Raw genomic sequence first — 19,598 nt, 5'->3', positions numbered from 1 at the left:
CTCACGGAAGGTGGGGCCGCAGCCTGGTTGATTACCAGATGGCAAGGGGTGCACTATTTCCCGGGTGCCCTCAGGGCTCGGAAATTGGCCTTTGGGGGCTGGAATTTCTGATGACTGTAACATCCTTGTTTACTGAAATGGCAGGAATACTCCATTTCTCAGAAGAAAGTCCGTAAAGCTGGGGAGACACAGAATTCTCAAGCCCAACTGGTCAGTGAAAACACTTAGAAGCTGGTAGAGCGGCCAAGGACGCCGAGACTACAACTAAAACCACTCTAAGCGCAAGCCTCTCCAAGGCCTTGCAGGGGCCACACTTGCAGGCAGGGAATCTGCACTCACCCCCGTGAGAGCACGGCTGTCACAAGGCTTTTGATTGGCGGCGTGGATGTTCACAGAGTGACTGGAGGGGGAGCCGGTGTGCAGAAAGCGCTGTGCGTCGGTGGCCGCGTGAAGGTGGTGAAAGAAGCGAAGTCGCTCAGTCGTGTCCGACTCTGCGACCCCATGGACTGCAGCCCACCAGGCCCCTCCGACCATGAAATCTTCCAGGCAACAGTACTGGAGTGAGTTGCCATCTCCTGCTCCAGGGGATCTTCCCAACCCAGGGATCGAACCCGGGTCTCCCGCATGGCAGGCAGACGTTTTTACCGTCTGAGCCACCAGGGAAGCCAGCCAGATCCCAACTGTGTTTCAACAGCAGAACCAAGAGGAGCTGGTGGGACAGAAGGAACCCACGCCGCCTGTGGAGTCCTGGCTCCATCCCCATCGCCACCCCCCGCCCCCATTTCAGAGCGGCTCCCCAACGCCTGAACCTCCTTCAAGAACTGAGACGCAGGCCCAGGAGCCCCCTCGGCCCCCACCCCCCTGTCCAGCCCGCGGGGCCCAGGTTCGGTTCCTCGGGTCTGGTTATCCCGGGGGTGGGGAAGGGCCTTCAAGTCCTGAAAGCATTCACCGCCCAGCCAGCCATTTCTAGAATGAGCCTGCTCCCGTCGCCCCCCTGCTGCGATGTAGTTTATCCCCCATGCCTGTCGTGTCTTTGCAGCCCCAGATGCTGAGGCAGTCAGGTGAGTGTGAGGGAAATGAACCTCTGCCGACACTCTCTCATACAAATCGAGTTTGCCATCCATCACAGAACTAAACGTAAAAACAAAAAGGGATGCTCCTAGAAGGAAAGCTAGCAGATTTTTCAGAGGGCTCAGAAGAAGGCATACTAACCATCAAAGATAAAAAGTGTTCAATTAGATCATGAAAGTAAAAAAAAAAACCTGTCAAAGGATGCCGTTAAGATATCAAGACACGGACTTCCCAGGTGGTCGAGTGGTTAAGACTTCGCCTTCCAATGCAGGGGGTGTGGGTTTGATCCCTGGTCAGGGACCTAAGACTTTGCTTGCTTCACAGCCAAAAAGCCAAAACAAAAAACAGCAATATTGCAACGAATTCAACAGAGACTTTAAAAATGGTCTGCATCAAGGTAATCTGTAAATTGAAAAAAGATATCAAGACAATAATGAGGCAAAGCAAATAATAGGAGAAATATATATAATATATACATATACACACACACAGTTTATTTAGATATAATTTGTGAGAATTCCAATAAATCAATCACGGAAAAAAAGAAAAACAAATAAAAACCCACAATAAAATTGGTCCCAAAACAGAACGAACGTTTTTCCCAGAGTATACAAATGGCCAGTAAGCATGTGGGAAGGTCCTTGACAACCTGAGTCACCAAAGAGATGCAAATCGAGGCGAACGTGAGCCATCACTGCCCCCGCACGGGAACACTGCAGATTCTTAAAATCTGCAAATACAAGGGGAGACAGGGAGTCGCTGTACGCTCAGACCCACCAGCAAGGTTGAAAAAGGCATGAGTGTCATGGAAACCGTCAGGCTCTGATGAAGTTAAACCTTGCCACGGTCCCCAACCCACAGTCCCCCAGCCCACGTCTACACGTGTAACCGAAACAAATAAGACACATTCTCAGAAAGATGCGTGTACACACACATGTAACTGCATCCCGATGCTGTGCGCCCGAAACGAGCAATGCTGCATGCCAGTCACGCGCCAGCAACACAGTGGCAGCGCGAGCGGTTCACGGGAGTCCCGTGCGTCGCGGCCCAGCGCCGGGCACAGTGCCAGCATCTGCGAACAAGGGGTGAGAGGGTCCTCGGGAGCACACTTCCACCTGGAACACTTCTTGGCGATTAAAAGTTCACGCACAAAAACAAAAAAATAAATAAAAGTTCACGCACGTCTCTGAGACACAGGATAAGATGCTAAGTCAAAGAAGCCAGGATATATGCTTACGATATCGTTTATGTGCCTCCAACTACAGGAACACCAGTCAGAAGGGAGGGGGCTGTGGGCCTGGGGACTGGGGCTGGAAGGGCCAGAGACCCTGCATGATGGAGACCACCCAGCACGACCAGGGGGCAGTTACATCACAGCCTGCTGAGCGAAACTGCTGGGGTCACGGATTCGAAACACTTGAATCACATCTCTGGATGTAACTGTCACCTCAGTAGGAAAATTAAAATCAATTCCTAGAAAATGAAGTTCCATCGGAGAAGATGTCTAAGCAAATGGTGGCCAATCCACCCAAACTGTCTTCACAGCCCTCAATGACCGTCAGTGTGCACTATGTCGGTTGACTCATGGGATTTTTATAAAAATGGACTGAAGAAGGCTAAAAAGCGTAGGAGGAGTCATAGCAGTTTGTGAAGCCAGGTCCCGTGAAGAGAAGAATAGGGGGTCTAATTCGTGTTTGGGGAGATGAACTGAGCAGAGGGAAGGCAGGAAGGCCAGGAAGGCCAAGGACTTCAAATCCTGCTTCTCAAATTCAACAAAATATTGAGACTGGCCGTGTGGGGATTTGGGAACTATAAGTAGTCTTTTATTTTTCTGCTCAATAATTTTATTTACAGAAATGACACCAACTGATGTTTAAGAAGAGAAATAGAAACTTACAGAGGTTTATCGATGAGCAGAAACAGGAAAACCAAGGATGTGACTCGCCGCCTGGGGTGGTCAGACCTCGGGGCTCCCTGAGCTGGGAGCACAGGCTCTGTTTACAAAGAGAAACACCCTGAGGAGGAAACTACATTTAGAAATCAAGGAAGCAGACCTTGGTGTGAGCTACTGGGGGCTCATGGGACTGTAAAGAGTTTAAGAATAACGTGTGTGTTTGAAAGAGGTAAACACACAAGAGGAAGTCATGTGTTGAGTATAAACACCCGGCAGGTATATAGAGGCTCCCGGCCCCGGAGGCCCCACACTGAGCACCTTCTCTCTCTCCACCTGCTCCTCTGACCTACTCCACCCTCAACCCACCAGAACCATGGGCTGCTCTGGCTGTTCCGGAGGCTGCGGCTCCAGCTGTGGGGGCTGCGGCTCCAGCTGTGGAGGCTGTGGCTCCTGTGGGGGCTGCGGCTCCAGCTGCTGTGTGCCCGTCTGCTGCTGCAAGCCCGTGTGCTGCTGTGTGCCAGCCTGCTCCTGCTCCAGCTGTGGCAAAGGGGGCTGCGGCTCCTGTGGGGGCTCCAAGGGGGGCTGTGGCTCCTGTGGGGGCTCCAAGGGGGGCTGTGGCTCCTGTGGAGGCTCCAAGGGGGGCTGTGGCTCATGTGGGGGCTGCGGCTCCTGTGGGGGCTCCAAGGGGGGCTGTGGCTCATGTGGGGGCTGTGGCTCCTGTGGCTGCTCCCAGTCCAGCTGCTGCATCCCCGTCTGCTGCTCCCAGTCCAGCTGCTGCAAACCCTGCTGCTCCCAGTCCAGCTGCTGCATCCCCGTGTGCTGCTCCCAGTCCAGCTGCTGCAAACCCTGGTGCTCCCAGTCCAGCTGCTGCATCCCCGTGTGCTGCTCCCAGTCCAGCTGCTGCAAACCCTGCTGCTCCCAGTCCAGCTGCTGTGTGCCCGAGTGCTGCCAGCGCAAGATCTAAGACTCTAGCCACAGGCCCATGTAATTCTTCCAGCTCAGGCATCTCAGGATGCGTCCTGGGCTGCATGTCATAGCCCTGAAGTTGTAATGTCATCACGTCCTCCAGAATTTCTGCCCTGTCTCCAGAGCTGGGCATACAGCAGCCCGGCTGCAGATGAAGGCAGACGAGGAGGGCATCAGGCTCATGTCCATCACCCCCTAACGGAAAGCTGCCCCCGATTCCAACCCCACCCGAAGGGGCTCCCGTGGCCCTTGCTCCTGGCACCTCATGGTCTTTAGAGCCTGGGGCCCTGGGTCCCGCCGGGCTCCTCTCCAGGGTCTCGCCAGCCACCTCCAAGTCCTGAATGCCTCCCGCTCTCTTCCTTGGCATATTTTGGTGCACACTGGCCATTGTTAAATCCTTCAATAAACGCTTTTCCTCTGCACAAGACGCATTCTCACGATGAAATTTTTTCCAGCTCCTACCTTGTGAGTAAACCCCACAGATCTGCTTCCACCTTGATCACCGTCCTCTCCCGGCGGCCTGCCTGACCAGTCCACACTCTCTTTTGCTCACTCACTGACAGAGACCTACTGTGTGTGGCCCGCATTGGCGTCTGTTACAGAATGAGTGAGACACACCGCTGCCTGGGGGGGAGGAGCGTGGCGGGGTCTCAGCAGAGGGACTCAGCCTGCTCGTGGGGTGGGGGGAGTTGGGGAGCACACGGGAGGGGCCCCAGAGAAGGTGTGCAGGCTCAGGGGGCTGGTCCGGGGGCAGGGACTCGAGCTCCGCGACGTGCGGGCTGCTGGGGAAGCGCTGGCAGTATCTGGAGTCAGTGTCAGACGCTGCGTGACCTTTGCCAGGTAACCTGGGCTCTCGCTTCGGTTTTCTCACCTGGAAAATGGGGGTCAGTGAGCGTCCACCTCACAGTGTTGTGGTGAAGCTGGAGAGTCTGGCCCACGCCAAGTACTCGGGATGCCACAGACACACGGCATCTTCACACCACGGCTCACGGAGGGGGTACGATTGGGCGCAGGTGGAGCTGCGGAGGACCCTCCCGGCTCTTACCGAAAGCAGTTTGACCTTTTATTGGAAACTGAAGAGCCCGAGGATGAGGCTGGAAGCAGGCTGGCTCGAAGTCCGTTTGGTCGGGGGTCATCGAGGGCCTAACTCACGCAGGTGGGCAGCAGGACGCACTGGTGAGGAGTCCCCAGCTGGGGGGGACGGGCTCGCTGAGATGTCTGGGGGTGTGGAGAGCGCCGTGGCTCCAGGCGGCCAGGCAGGGGGTGCTGGCCCCGGACCACACGGTGCTAAGAGGAGGTGTACTCGTCTTCTGTTGCTGGGCCGCCAGTGACCGCAACTCAGGGGCTGGTCAATACAGCACACACACGCTTACTATCTCAGAGTTTCCCCAGGTCTGAAGCCCAGGCATGGCTCAGCGGCAGCCCCCATGGGGTCTCACGAGGCTGCAGTCAAGGGCCAACTGCATGCGCCTCTCATCTGAGGCTCTGGGCCCTCCCCTCCCCGCGCGGGGTGTGTGAAGAACGCTTCTCCGTTTCTTGAGCACCCTCAGCCAGGGATGGTCCTCAGCCGCAGGAGAGCCCACAGCTCCGGGACCCGTGATCCCTCAGACCCTGCACAACGTGTCGTGTTCCTCCCAGGCCGGCGGGGCTGCTTCTCTCTGACTCACAGTCTCCAAACCTAGACCCCTATTTCAGAGTTCCCCGGGTTCCGTGGTGGAATCTGAAACTGTAAAGAATCTGCCTGCAATGCTGGAGACGTGGGTTCAATCCCTGGGTGAGGAAGATCCCCTCAAGAAGGAAATGGAAACACACTTCAGCATTCTTGCCTGGAGAATTCCACGGACAGAGGAGCCTGGTGGGCCCCAGTCCACGGGGTCACAGAGTCGGACACAACTATACAGGTAACCACAGATTCAGGCAGGCCCCCCAGGCAACCTCCCTTTTGAGGAGCCCGACTGATCAGGGGCCTTAACTATATCTGCAAACATCCCCTTTGCCATATAACCAAACATAATCCCACGAGTGATACCTCGTAGTAATCACAGGCTCGTACACACTCAGAAGGAGATCCTGTAAGGAGGGTCACTTGGGGTCACTTTACGGTCCTGTCCATCCCAGGAGGAGAGATGAGTGTGCAGATGAGGACAGGTCACGTTCACAATATCCGCAGGACATCAAAAATGGAGACATCCCGGAGGCAGTCAGGTGTGGCGGCCTGGAGGGTGGGTCTTCACAGACCTGGAGGCTATCAGGGCACGTGATGGCAACAAAGCTGACGATGAAGGGCTTCCCTGGTGTTCGTGAGACTCTGAGCTCCCAGAGCAGGGCGCCCAGTCTGCATCCCTGCTTGGGAAACTCGATCCCACGTGAACATCTAAGAGTCCACACACCGCAGGTAAGACCCCGCTGCGCAATGGAGACTGAGTATCCCACACTCCACAGTTAGGACCTGGTGCAGCCAAATAAACATTAAAAAAAAAAAAAAGCTGGGAGTGAATAAGACCAGCGGGTGTCAGCCTTGGGGTAAATCTTAGGATCTAGAAAAGAGCAGCCAAGGCCAGGGCCTGGGGGACACGGACACTGGGAAACAGCGAATCCAAACGGGAGAGGAAGCGGGGGCCATCTGCGGGCCGCGGAGGTGCTGGGGCTCCAGGGAGGCCTGCTGGCCATCTGCGGGCCGCAGAGGTGCTGGGGCTCCAGGGAGGCCTGCTGGCCATCTGCGGGCCGCAGAGGTGGTGGGGCTCCAGGGATGCCTGCTGGCCATCTGCGGGCCGCGGAGGTGCTGGGGCTCCAGGGAGGCCTGCTGGCCATCTGCGGGCCGAGGAGGTGCTGGGGCTCCAGGGAGGCCTGCTGACCTGGAGTCCATGGGGAGGTGGGCTTTCCCAGACTTCGCACGTGGAGAGACACGATTGTGCAGAAAGGCCTAAGGAACACACACAACAAACAAGAAAACAAACTCTTGGAGCTTACAGATGAGTTTTGAGTTTACCAAAGCCAGAAGATACAAGGTTAACACAGCAAAAATCAATCATCACGTCCACACAATAGGAATGAACAACTAGAAACCAAAACTTAGAGCACAGTATAGTTACAAACTCTCCAAAAAAGAAGACACGCAGGTCTAACAGCAACAACAGCAACATGTACAGCTCTGAATGCTGAAAACTACAAGATGCTAATGACCAAAATCGAAGATAGAGAGACACACCAGGTTCACGGACTGGGAAACTCAACATAGTTAAGATGTCAATTCTCCCAAATTCTAAAGAAATTCTTATCAAAATCCTAGCAGGATTCTTCTTCTCAGCTGCTTCTAAAAGGTATATAGAAAGATGAAGGAACTAGAATAGTCGAAGCAATTTTAAAAAATAATATAATTAGAAGAACAACAAATGATTTTAAGACTTGCTATATAGCCACAAGTCTATAGCTTGTAGAAAGAGGAGAGTGAAAAAGTTGGCTTAAATCTTAGCTAAGATCATGGCATCCCATCCCATCACTTTATGGCAAATAGATGGGGAAACAATGGAAACAGTGAGAGACTTTATTTTCTTAGGCTCCAAAATCACTGCAGATGCTGACTGCAGCATGCTCTCTGGAAGAAAAGCTATGACCAACGTAGACAGCATATTAAAAAGCAGAGACAGAGGAGGGAGGTCTTTGGTCCGGCCCTTCCGTCCGAGACTCTTCGGCTTGGGGATCCTGGGGTCTCCTGCCCGCGCGGAGACTTTGGGGGCTTCGGAAAAGGGCGGGCGGCAGCCGAGCGGGCGACGGCGGCTCCTGAGGAGGCCACGGGAGGAATGGGGGGAAAACCCCGGTGCTCGCGCATGCGGGTGGGGCCCCGCAGGCCCCTCTCCTCCTAGGGTGGGTTTGGAGGATTTGGGACAACGTCTACCACAGCGAGTTCTGCATTCAGCTTTTCTACTCCAGCTAACACGGGCACTACTGGATTCTTTGGTAGTACTCAGAACAAAGGTTTTGGATTTGGGACTGGTTTTGGCACGACAACTGGAACTAGCACTGGCTTAGGTACTGGTCTGGGGACCGGACTTGGATTTGGAGGATTTAATACGCAGCAGCAGCAACAGCAGCAACAGACTACATTAGGTGGTCTCTTCAGTCAGCCTAAACAAGCTCCTGCCCAGTCCAACCAGCTGATAAATACTGCAAGTGCCCTTTCTGCTCCAACACTACTGGGAGATGAGAGAGATGCTATTTTGGCAAAATGGAATCAACTACAAGCCTTCTGCGGAACAGGAAAAGGATATTTCAACAATAACATTCCACCCGTGGAATTCACACTAGAAAATCCCTTTTGCCGGTTTAAGGCTGTAGGTTATAGTTGCATGCCCAATAATAAAGATGAAGATGGGCTAGTGGTTTTAGTTTTCAACAAAAAAGAAATAGATATTCAAAGCCAGCAACAGCAATTGGTAGAATCATTGCATAAAGTTTTGGGAGGAAACCAGACCCTTACTGTAAACGTAGAGGGTATTAAAACATTGCCAGATGATCAGACAGAAGTTGTCATTTATGTTGTTGAGCATTCTCCAAATGGTACTTCAAGAAGAGTTCCAGCTACAACATTGTATGCCCATTTTGAACAAACCAATTAAAACACAATTGCAGCAACTTGGTGTAACCCTTTCTATGACTAGAACAGAGCTTTCTCCTGCACAGATCAAACAGCTTTTACAGAATCCTCCTGCTGCTGTTGATCCTATTATCTGGGAACAAGCCAAGGTGGATAACCCTGATTCTGAAAAGTTAATTCCTGTACCAATGGTGGGTTTCAAAGAACTTCTTCGAAGACTAAAGGTTCAAGATCAGATGACTAAGCAGCATCAGACCAGATTAGATATAATATCTGAAGATATTGGTGAATTACAGAAGAATCAAACTACAACCATGGCCAAAATTGCACAATACAAGAGGAAACTTATGGACCTTTCCCAGAGAACTTTACAGGTTCTAATCAAACAGGAAATTCAGAGGAAGAGTGGGTATGCCATCCAAGCTGATGAAGAGCAGTTGCGAGTTCAGCTAGATACAATTCAGGGTGAACTAAATGCCCCTACTCAGTTTAAGGGCCGACTAAATGAACTGATGTCCCAAATCAGGATGCAGAATCACTTTGGAGCAGTCAGATATGAAGAAAGATATTACATAGACGCAGATCTGTTACGAGAAATCAAGCAGCATTTGAAACAACAACAGGAAGGCCTTAGCCACTTGATTAGCGTCATAAAAGATGACTTAGAAGATATCAAGTTGGTAGAACATGGATTGAATGAAACCATCCACATCAGAGGTGGTGTCTTCAGTTGACAGCTCACAAACTTGTGTTAAAGGTTTGTGAAATACATCTTCGTGTTACAACAGGCCTTCTTTAAAAACGAAACTGACCACATGGAGGGGGGGGAAAAACAATCCTCTCTCTTGACTTGGTTTTTGAGAAGGTTACTGAAAAATTATTATTCATCAAATCTGAAATAACAGTCACCTCACTGCTCTTCAGAGATAGCCTTTTAAAGATTTATATCTAAAAGCTGTAATTACTTTAAAAGAGAAATACATAATTACCAAAAAATATTTACTATTCTACATTTTTACAACAGCGTTGTTCTTAAAAATAATCAATGTTTAATGATTATTCTCCATTGAGCCTGTACTCTGCTTTCCATAGCAAGTAAATATGAAATGTCTACTTTGCACATAACAAAATAAACTGTATAATTACTTGGCAAAAAAAAAATAAAAAAATAAAAAGCAGAGACATTACTTTGCCAACAAAGGTCCATCTAGTCAAAGCTATAGTTTTTCCAGTAGTTATGCATGGATGTGAGAGTTGGACTATAAAGAAAGCTGAGCACCAAAGAATTGATGCTTTTGAACTGTGGTGTTGGAGAAGACTCTTGAGAGTCCCTTGGACAGCAAGATCAAACCAGTAAATCCTAAAGGAAATCAGTCCTGAATATTCATTGGAAGGACCGAAGCTGAAGCTGAAACTCCAATACTTTGGCCACCTGATGTGAAGAACTGACTCATTGGAAAAGACTCTGATGCTGGGAAAGACTGAATGCAGGAGGAGAAGGGGACGACAGAGGATGAGATATTTGGATCGCATCACCGATGCGATGGACCTGAGTTTGAGCAAGCTCCGGGAGTTGGTGATGGACAGAGAAGCCTGGCGTGCTGCAGTCCATGGGGTCGCAAAGAGCAGAGTCAGACACGACTGAGCGACTGAAGTGAACTGAACGAGCAAGTTGGGGACTTCCTCGGTGTCACTAGTGGTAAAGAACCCACCTGCCACTGCAGGAGACTTGAGAGACATGGGCGTGATCCCTGGGTCAGGAAGATCCCCTGGAGAAGAGCATGGGAACCCACTCCAGTACTCCTGCCTGGAGAATCCCATGGACAGAGGAGCCTGATGGGCTACAGTCCGCGGGGTCGCAGAGTCGGACAGGACTGAGTGACTTAGCACAAGCAGAATGTGCCACGTGGGGGGGAGGAGCCAACGTCAAGGCGCTGTGTCAACGCTCCTCCTGTGCCACGTGGCGGGGGAGGAGCCAACGTCAAAGCGCTGTGTCAACGCTCCTCCTGTGCCACGTGGCGGGGGAGGAGCCAACGTCAAAGCGCTGTGTCAACGCTCCTCCTGTGCCACGTGGCGGGGGAGGAGCCGACGTCAAAGCGCTGTGTCAACGCTCCTCCTGTGCCACGTGGCGGGGGAGGAGCCGACGTCAAAGCGCTGTGTCAACGCTCCTCCTGTGCCACGTGGCGGGGGAGGAGCCAACGTCAAAGCACTGTGTCAACGCTCCTCCGTTCACGTAACGTTCTCCGTGTGGCAGAACTGCCGGGAGATTGCTCAGTGGTCGCCAGGGGTCAGGACGGTGGGAAAGGTGTCATTATTTGCGGATAAAATGAGGGAGTTTCTTTCAGGTGATGGTTGTGGCACTAGCTTTTGGAATCCTCACATGTGATGGAACTTCATTGAACTATATTAAAAGGGCCTATAAAAACTGGTGAAATCCAAACCAGGTCTGTGCCTGAGTAAACTGAACTGTGCCAATGTCAACACCCTATTTTTGACAATGTACTATGGTTAAGGGAGAGGTTGTAATTGAGCAGTGAGCGCGGTGGTCAGTGTCTCGTGGCGGCAGAGTTTCTGTTTGGGAAGATGAAGTTTTGGAGAGGGATGGTGGCGATGCTTCCACGAGTGTGAACGTGCTCGATGCCCTTGAACTGCACACTTAAAATGGCTAAAATGGTAAAGGTATGGATTTTTATTGTTTTAGTTGCTAAGTCGTGTCTGACTCTTTGCAACCCCATGGACTGTACCCCACCAGGCTCCTCTGCCCATGGTATTTCTCAGGCAAGAATACTGGAGTGGGTTGCCATTTCCTTCTCCAGGGGATCTTCTTGACCCAGGGATTGAACTCAAGTCTCCCGCTCGGCAGGTGGGTTCTTTAGCACTGAGCCACCAGGAAAGCCTCAAATATATATATATTTTACCACAAGAATTTTTTAAAATAGATCATTATCGGGATAGCTGGGTGAGAGACACAGGGGAACTCTGAACTATCTTTGCTACCTCTTGGGAATCCTGAACAATCACAAAATTAAAGCTCTTCTGTGTCTCCTGGTTTGGATGCTGGGTTAGTGGGCCACCCTGCCTCTGACTGCCCATTACTCCCAGGACTAACCAAAGCCACAGCCTCTGCTCAGCCGGATGCCCACTCCCATCATTCAGTCCCTTCATGCCCATCACTCAGTCTATCCAAGTTGCAAAAGACGCCAATATTAGGAGAGGTGCTATTAGGAAAGTACACTCTGGAGAGACCAGGAGTGCAGCTATACAAACCTTTGCTGAAGAATTCAGGTGTGTGACTGATGGATCAACTCAGCCATCTGAGCAAAATCCAGGAACAGAAATGGATTATCAGGGAATGGTTTGTGGAGGGCCTACCTGACAAAGGAGCTTCGCTGGAGGCTCAGACAGTAAAGAATCCGCCTGCACCACAGGAGACCCAGGTTTGATCTCTGAGTTGGGAAGATCCCCTGGAGGAGGGCATGGCAACCCACTCCAGTATTCTTTCCTGGAGAATCCCATGGACAGAGGAGCCTGGAGGGCTACAGTCCAGGGGGTCACAAAGAGTCAGACACGACTGAGCAACTAACAGCAGCTCCTAATTGTGAGGCTCACTGTGACACACCTGGGAGACCGCAAGTGTTTTGTGAACATTATATCAGCAGAATTTTGTTGTAGCAGAATGAATTTTGAGCCAACTCAGAGACAGTAGAGGACAGAGGAGTCTGGTGTGCTGCAGTCATGGGGCGGCAAAGAGTCAGACCAAGCTTAGCGACTGAACAGCAACAACTGCACATCAGCAGAATTGTTTCTAGTCCAGACTGAAGGAAGCGGAGACACAGGACTGGAAAGAGGCTGTCGCACTGCAGAGTCTACAGGCAGGAAACGGGCTGATAGAGATGCTCAGCGCCAAACACGCGCCACTCTTCAGAAAACTTGCACTCGAGTCCCAAGGAGCTTCCCTGGTGACTCAGCAGTGAAAAGAAAAATCCACATGCCGATGCTGAAGACATGGGTTTGATCCCTGGTCCAGGAAGATCCCACATGCCACAGAGCAATTAAGCTCATGCCCACGGCTACTGAGTCTGAGTTCTGGAGCCTGGGAACCACAACGACTGAGCCCACGCACCCCAACCACTGAAGCTCGTGCGCCCTGGAACTTGAACTCTGCAACAAGGGAAGCTGCCACCATGAGCCGCCTGTGCTCTGCAACGAAGAACAGCCGCCGCTCAGCACAACCAGGGAAAAGCCCGAACAGCATGAAGACCCAGCACGGCCTAAATAAATACTTTAAAACTCATTATTAAATGCTGGGGACCAGCCCCAGCTGATCCAGCGTATTCGAAGGAGAGACGGCCTAGGCGACTATTTATATGCTAATTAGAGATATAGAGAACAATAGAATGAGGATAGCTCAGTAGGAAAATTCAGTGGAGAAAAGAAGCTGAGTAGCTTGGTTTACGCGGGAGACCAATAAAACTTCAAGACAGGAAGTTTGCACCACTTACGTAGGCCGCAGGCGCCCTCTCAAATAGCGGAAGGTGCCTCACCCTAGACTCCTTCTCGAGTGGGTCTTAGAAGCCCAGGCATAATTAGTAAGCGTGGTGGGTTCCGCACTCCAGATGGAGACTCAGCTGGAAGTTAAAGGGAAGAATGACATGGGGAGACCAAGCGCTGGTGAGCAAGGCCCGTAGCTTTATTTTCAACAGGGGCTTTTATACCCTACGTTACACATAGAGGATAATACGGGATGCAAAGTCAGCAGTCTTTGATTCTTATCAAAAACCAGGTTTCTTTCCTGCAAATGTATCATATACAAATGGTTTAGGTGATTTACATCATCTTCTGGCCAGAAGGCCTACTAACATTTTATGACTCTTGACAAGGACTTGTCAACAAAGACTTATTTTCTCTAAGAGTAATTATTTTAAGGTTTGGCGCCATCTTCCAAAGATAAAATTGCATTCCTATAGGGCGGATGTGTAATGGGTTTACAACAAAGGAAAGAATTTATTACCTTAAGGGTCTAAAATTACTAACACCAAGGCCACTACTTATTTTTTCTACATACCCACTATTAATTAATACACATTCAAGGATACAATTCAGGGGATGTGAAAACTTGGCAACAAGCATTGACTCATCAATGAAATCCTTTACTAGTTTATTCTGACAGTTTTTAACTCTCTGAGAGGCTCTAAGCTATTTGAATATCTTAAGCTTCCCGTGCCTCTGGAGGCTAGGAGACTGTAAACAATCGTATGCATAGCTGCAGGAGTCCGGGTAAACTTGTCAGGCGAGTTAGAGAGCCATCTGAGGGGTTTGGATTTAAACACTCCTAATTGCCCAGGAACTTTATTAATTGGAGCTGTAAGTTAACTCTTTGACAGAGAGAGAGCGAGATGGTGGTAGGGGACAGCCCCTAGTAAAGTCAGAGGTGAGAGCACAAAGCAATAAAGTAGGCAGACTCTGGTTTTTTGGGGGAAAATGCTCGAGAATATCCGGGTGGACTCCTGAGGCTCGATCCCGCCTTTGCGTATGCCGAGCCTCCTTCCTCATGACCTTTGTCACGAGTGGAATGCCTCACCGGCTCCCGGCAATTAAAGAAACCCTCTGCCTCCCCAGGAACGTCTTCAGCCCTCAGTCTGCAGAGTCTGCCTCCTGCGGACCAGGCTGTGTGAGGAGCAAGGGAGCCCGAGGGGGCAGCGCCACGGCCTTGGCCGGTACTCGGACCTCACAGGCGTCCTTGGCATCGATCTTGATTTCGTGATTTAAACAAACAAAAGCTTTCTGTGCCCTGTCAGTTGCCTCGCTCTCCAGACTCTCCGAGGGCGACGAGCTCCCTGAGGCAGGAGCTGACTGGGCCTGGCCCTCTGGACGCTGAGCATCCATGTCCGCGCATGGGAGTTGGGGCGTCGTGAGGAGGACCGCAGGGGGAGCCCCGGGGCAGAGAGGTGGGCAGGGAGGGCACCACGGAGAGCCGGCGTCGTGGGGAAGGGTGCTTGTTGAGGGAGCTCACGGCACAGTTTCAGCCCCAAAACGGAGTCAGAAGGGGAGGTAGACAAGAGATGGTGGTGGGGAGAGGCCCTAGGGCAGCGCCAAGTCCTGGTGGCCAAGGGGCCAATGGCTCCAGGGGATGTGCCCAGGGTTTAGGGGCCCCACTGTCTGCTGCTCTGCCGGGACTTGCCACCCACTGACGGCGGAGCTGACGCAGGTGAGAGGCAGAGGGTTCGGGTGGGTGTCTTCAGAAGGCGGGCTGTCCACGAGGACTGCCAGTCAAGCCAGAGCCCAGGGGCTGCGCCAGGGGCGGGGGCCCGTGGGGACGATGGCAAGGGACGATGGCAAGGAGACGATGGCAAGGACGATGGCAAGGGACGATGGCAAGGACGATGCGGCACGATGGCCTGAGGACGGGGAGGGGGCCCAGTCCCAGCGGCAGCAAGGTCTGCCCTCCACACCCGCAGAACTGGTCCTCTTTGTCCAGCGAGCCAGCTCCCACACAGCGGGAGATGCGGGCCCCAGAAGTGGGCTTCAGGGAGGAGGAGCCAGTTCAGGGGAGCCCTGAGAAGAGAGGCTTCACCAAACAGGGAGAAAGCCAAGGTCTGGGCTCAGAGCCTCAGATCTCACACTGGCAGCACACGGGCACACAGCAGCTGGAGCCGCAGCCCCCCTTGGAGCCCCCGACACGAGCCACAGCCCCCGCAGCTGGAGCCGCAGCCCCCACAGCTGGAGCCACAGCCTCGACAGCTGGAGCCGCAGGCCCCACAGCCTCCGGAACAGCCAGAGCAGCCCATGATTCTGGTGCGCTGAGGGTGGAGTCAGTCGGAGGAGCAGGTGGAGAGAGAAGGTGGTCAGTGTGGGGCCTCTGGGGCCAGGAGCCTCTGCATACCTCCAGGGTCAGGTGAGACGCTGGGCACATGCTCACTTCCTGATTTCTATGTATGTTTTTTTCCTCGGGAAAATCGTGATTTAAAAATAACGAAAGTGCCGCTTTTCACCTGGAGCCATTTCCTCCTCGCACACTTTCCCCCGTCAAGGTCCAGCTCCCACGGGCTCTGGTGACCCCTGGGAGCAGGGCAAGCTTCGTGTCTTTCTGCTGACTACACTTCCCACCCCAGGCTTCTATCACTATTTGAAAGAACAGTCACCTTACATTGGTTTTCAACGATTTCTTAGTTTTATGGAGACACTGATAAAGCTCAGGCTCTTGTGGCTCTTGATCCAAGCTCAGCACGACGACAGCCAGGCTCTCCGCGGGTGTGGGAACAGACGCTCAGCGTGGTGGCCAGGGCTCCGGAAAGCCCAGCGCCCCCCAGGCTTCCGGGCCACCAGGCGGCCCACCTCGAGACCCCGAGACAGTGCCCGCCTCTCCTCCTCGGGGGTCCTGTCTCTCCATTTCCTCTGCCAGGCCCCTGTCCACGTCCCTCTGCGAGGCTTCGGGGCCGCTGGGTCCCCGTGTTCTCCTCTCTGCTCCCTGCACACAGCAGGTCATCAACCCTGGGCCCTAAAGCCCGAGCACTGCGGGGATTTTGCTCAGCTCTGCTTTTTTGTTTTAGGCTTTTTTTCTTTTTCGCTATTTTTTTTCAATTGTAGGAAAACACACGCAACGTGAACCACGCCATCTGAGCCATGCTAAGGGCACAGTTCAGTGGCACCAAGCACAGTCACGCTGCCGTTCGGCCGTCAGCACCATCTCATCGAACCGAAGCCCTGTCCCCAGCACTCACTCCGCAGCCCCTCCCCCCAGCCCCTGGCCCCATCGTCCGGCTGTCTGCGTCTACGAGCTACAGCTCTAGGGGCCTTGCATGAGAGGCATCAGACAGGCTTCGCCCTCTTGTGACTGGACTATCCCACCAGCATGAGGCCCTCGAGGTTCATCCACAGCCAGCCGGTGTCAGAATGGCCTTCCTTCTCAAGGCTGAGTAATGCTCCACTGTGCGCGTGGACCATGGCGTGTGCATCCCTTCATCCGCTGACGGACCTCTGGGTCGCTTCCACATTTCAGCTGCTGTAAAGGCTGCTGCTCTGATCGTGGGTGTGCAAACACCTGTTTGAGTTCCTGCTTCCGACTGTTTTGAGGACACATCCAGAAGCTGAATACCTGGGTTGTATTTGTGTTCTATCTGAGGAACCTCAGATAGAGGCTCTTTCTGTTCTAATGCTTTCTAGCTCATTCTATCCTAATACATTCTTTCTGAGGGGCTCCGTGCCGTTTCCCTCAGCATTTTCCATTCCCACCAGGAGAGCTCGTTTCCAATTTCTCCACATCCCGACCAGCACCTGTCACTCCCTGCTTCTCTGACAGTGGCACCCCATCGGGTGTGAGGGGGTGCAGGCTTTCTTAGTTAAGGGCTGTGGATATTCGGGGGGCTCCCTCCTGACCCCCAGCCGTTTCTGGGGTACCTGGGGAGCCACCACACGTCTCCCAAGGGATCTTCCTCAGATTCTCTTCCCCACCGCATGGAGGGGCACTGCTCCCACGCACTCAGATCCCTGGGGGAGAGTCGGCAGAGGGTTGCAGACCATGGGTCTGGGGCATCTCAGGATTCTAGTCTGCTGGTCTCCTCTCGTCCATATTCAAGGCGTCCACTGTTATGTCACCACAAGAGGTGGGAAAGAGGTGAAATTCCAGAATAATGGGGTCCAGGAAAAGATCCCAAAAGCTTTCAGGGACAGAAATCAACAGACACAAAGCTGTCTAAATCCTCCGTGGCCGCAGAAAAAGCACCGTCATCTCTTTCGAAGGAAGCTGCTTGCCTGGAATCAGAGGTCTAGCCAAGCCACCGATCAGACTTGAAGTGAGAATTAGAATCTTTTTTCAGAAATGCCGATTTCCAAAAGGTGTAACGTCACTGCTTACTTTCTCAAGAAAAACTCTTTCTCAATGTGCTCCACGGAGACAAGGAGGCAAAGGAAAGAAAGGCAGGGCTCCCTAACAGAAGCAGACGGCGGCAGGAGCACAGTGACGTCCAGGAGGACAGAGGGCCCCGGACGGCGAGGAGCCCGGAGCAGGGGCACGGACCCCAGGGGTCACCTCCAAGGTGAAAACAGCTGCAGTTAAAGAATGCGCATAAAGCCAGAAGGGATGCCCGGAGAGTCACACCTCAGGTGCAGAAGGCGGTGATGGATTAGTGCAGAGACTGCTGGGAAATGGCCCAGAAGTTTACATGCTCAGCAGAGGGGCTTAGAGAAAGCAAAACCCTCATCTTTCATTGTTGAAATCCCACAGGACACCCAGTCAATGGAAAAACAAACAATAATGTGCGGTCTTTTTTTTTTAAGACTGAGGTTAATAGAAGAAACCAGCTGGAACGATTGACGGCGCTGTGGCAGCAATGCTGTCCTGGGCAATGTTTTGACCGTGTGTGTGTGACTTAGACAAGAACAAGCCTGGAAGGATGGAAGTGGGGGGAGGCTGCACTGGGTCCACTCGACATGAAGACACCATACAAGCCACAGCAACAAGTGCAGGATGGCTCACGGGTGGACAGACATTCAGGTAGAACAGAAGGAGAGTTCAGGGTTTTGAATAAAATAAACACAGAGGTTCCTGATGGGAGAACAGACCCAGAACAAGCAGCTCCAGTCACCACAGGGCTTTGTGTAAAGGGATCAGTGAACAACAGCAAACGTGTGACACAATTATAAACCTTTTAATATCTATTATTAGTATACGGCAAACAGAATACTCCTGGGAGCGTAGCATAATCAACACAAGGAAGTGAGCACGTGCCCAGAATCGCACCCACCCCGGCAGGTATATAGAGGCTCCCGGCCCCGGAGGCCCCACACTGAGCACCTTCTCTCTCTCCACCTGCTCCTCTGACCTACTCCACCCTCAACCCACCAGAACCATGGGCTGCTGTGGCTGTTCCGGAGGCTGCGGCTCCAGCTGTGGGGGCTGCGGCTCCAGCTGTGGGGGCTGCGGCTCCAGCTGTGGGGGCTGTGGCTCCAGCTGTGGAGGCTGCGGCTCCAGCTGTGGGGGCTGTGGCTCCAGCTGCTGTGTGCCCATCTGCTGCTGCAAGCCCGTGTGCTGCTGTGTGCCAGTCTGCCCCTGCTCCAGCTGTGGCAAAGGGGGCTGTGGCTCCAGCTGTGGGGGCTCCAAGGGGGGCTGTGGCTCCTGTGGGGGGTCTAAGGGGGGCTGTGGCTCATGTGGAGGCTCCAAGGGGGGCTGTGGCTCGTGTGGGGGCTCCAAGGGGGGCTGTGGCTCCTGTGGCTGCTCCCAGTCCAGCTGCTGCATCCCTGTTTGCTGCTCCCAGTCCAGCTGCTGCAAACCCTGCTGCTCCCAGTCCAGCTGCTGCATCCCTGTTTGCTGCTCCCAGTCCAACTGCTGCAAACCCTGCTGCTCCCAGTCCAGCTGCTGTGTCCCCGTTTGCTGCCAGTGCAAGATCTGAGGCTCTGACTGAAGACTTCAGGTGGCTCCTAAGGGTGTGGGCTTCCCATCGAGTGCCTGTAGACGTGTCCCGGACCATCCCCAAGCAGTTCCTATCCAGGTGATGGACAGCTAGAGTCTCCTGGCTCCAGACTCCTCCCCAGCACCTGAGGGAAAGGCATGAAGTTCGCCCACACACATTCCCTGAGAGGGGGTCCCGTGCCCCAGACACTTTTGCGCCTTCTACCCACACACCCTAATGCCTGAGCCAGACTTGCCCTGAAAATGGTTCACAGGTCAGGGAGGTGGCCGAAATTTCCATTTCTAATTATTCCATGCAAGGCACCAAAGCTTTGTCTTTCTCTGTTTGCCAGGAGCTTTATCATTCCCATAAGTGTGTCTCCAATAACCCACCTGATTAAAACAAGTGCATTAAGACCCACAATGGGTCTGGGTGCACCAATAAATAAATCCTCCACCCACAGAGCTTGGTCTCACTGTGGTTTTCCTTCCAGCCTGTCTTGTCAGCGAAATCGATCGTGTTTCCTGCTCCTGCTGCCTAATCGATCACGGCTCCCCGGGCCCTTCACTGCTGTCATCCCAGGGCCGGGCTCAGCAGTCATTCCACAGACATTAGGTAAATTAACGAGTGGAGGGACCACTGAGTGCGTGTGTGAGTAAGCGAAGAGTTGATGGAGAGCGAATGG

At 52.8% G+C, this 19,598-nt stretch overlaps 1 pseudogene; it reads left to right on the top strand.

The window, feature by feature from the left end:
- The first annotated feature begins 5,145 nt into the window (after positions 1–5,145).
- Positions 5,146–9,332, top strand: LOC147341672 (nuclear pore complex protein Nup54 pseudogene; annotated as a pseudogene).
- The last annotated feature ends 10,266 nt before the right edge of the window (positions 9,333–19,598 follow it).

The sequence above is a fragment of the Bos grunniens genome, chromosome 29 (assembly GCF_055505025.1).
Source record: "Bos grunniens cultivar Pamir isolate PY7600 chromosome 29, Bosgru_T2T1.0, whole genome shotgun sequence".
Lineage (NCBI taxonomy): Eukaryota > Metazoa > Chordata > Mammalia > Artiodactyla > Bovidae > Bos > Bos grunniens.
The sequence above is the reverse complement of the archived record's forward strand: the minus strand, read 5'-3'. Positions and strand labels throughout refer to the sequence as shown.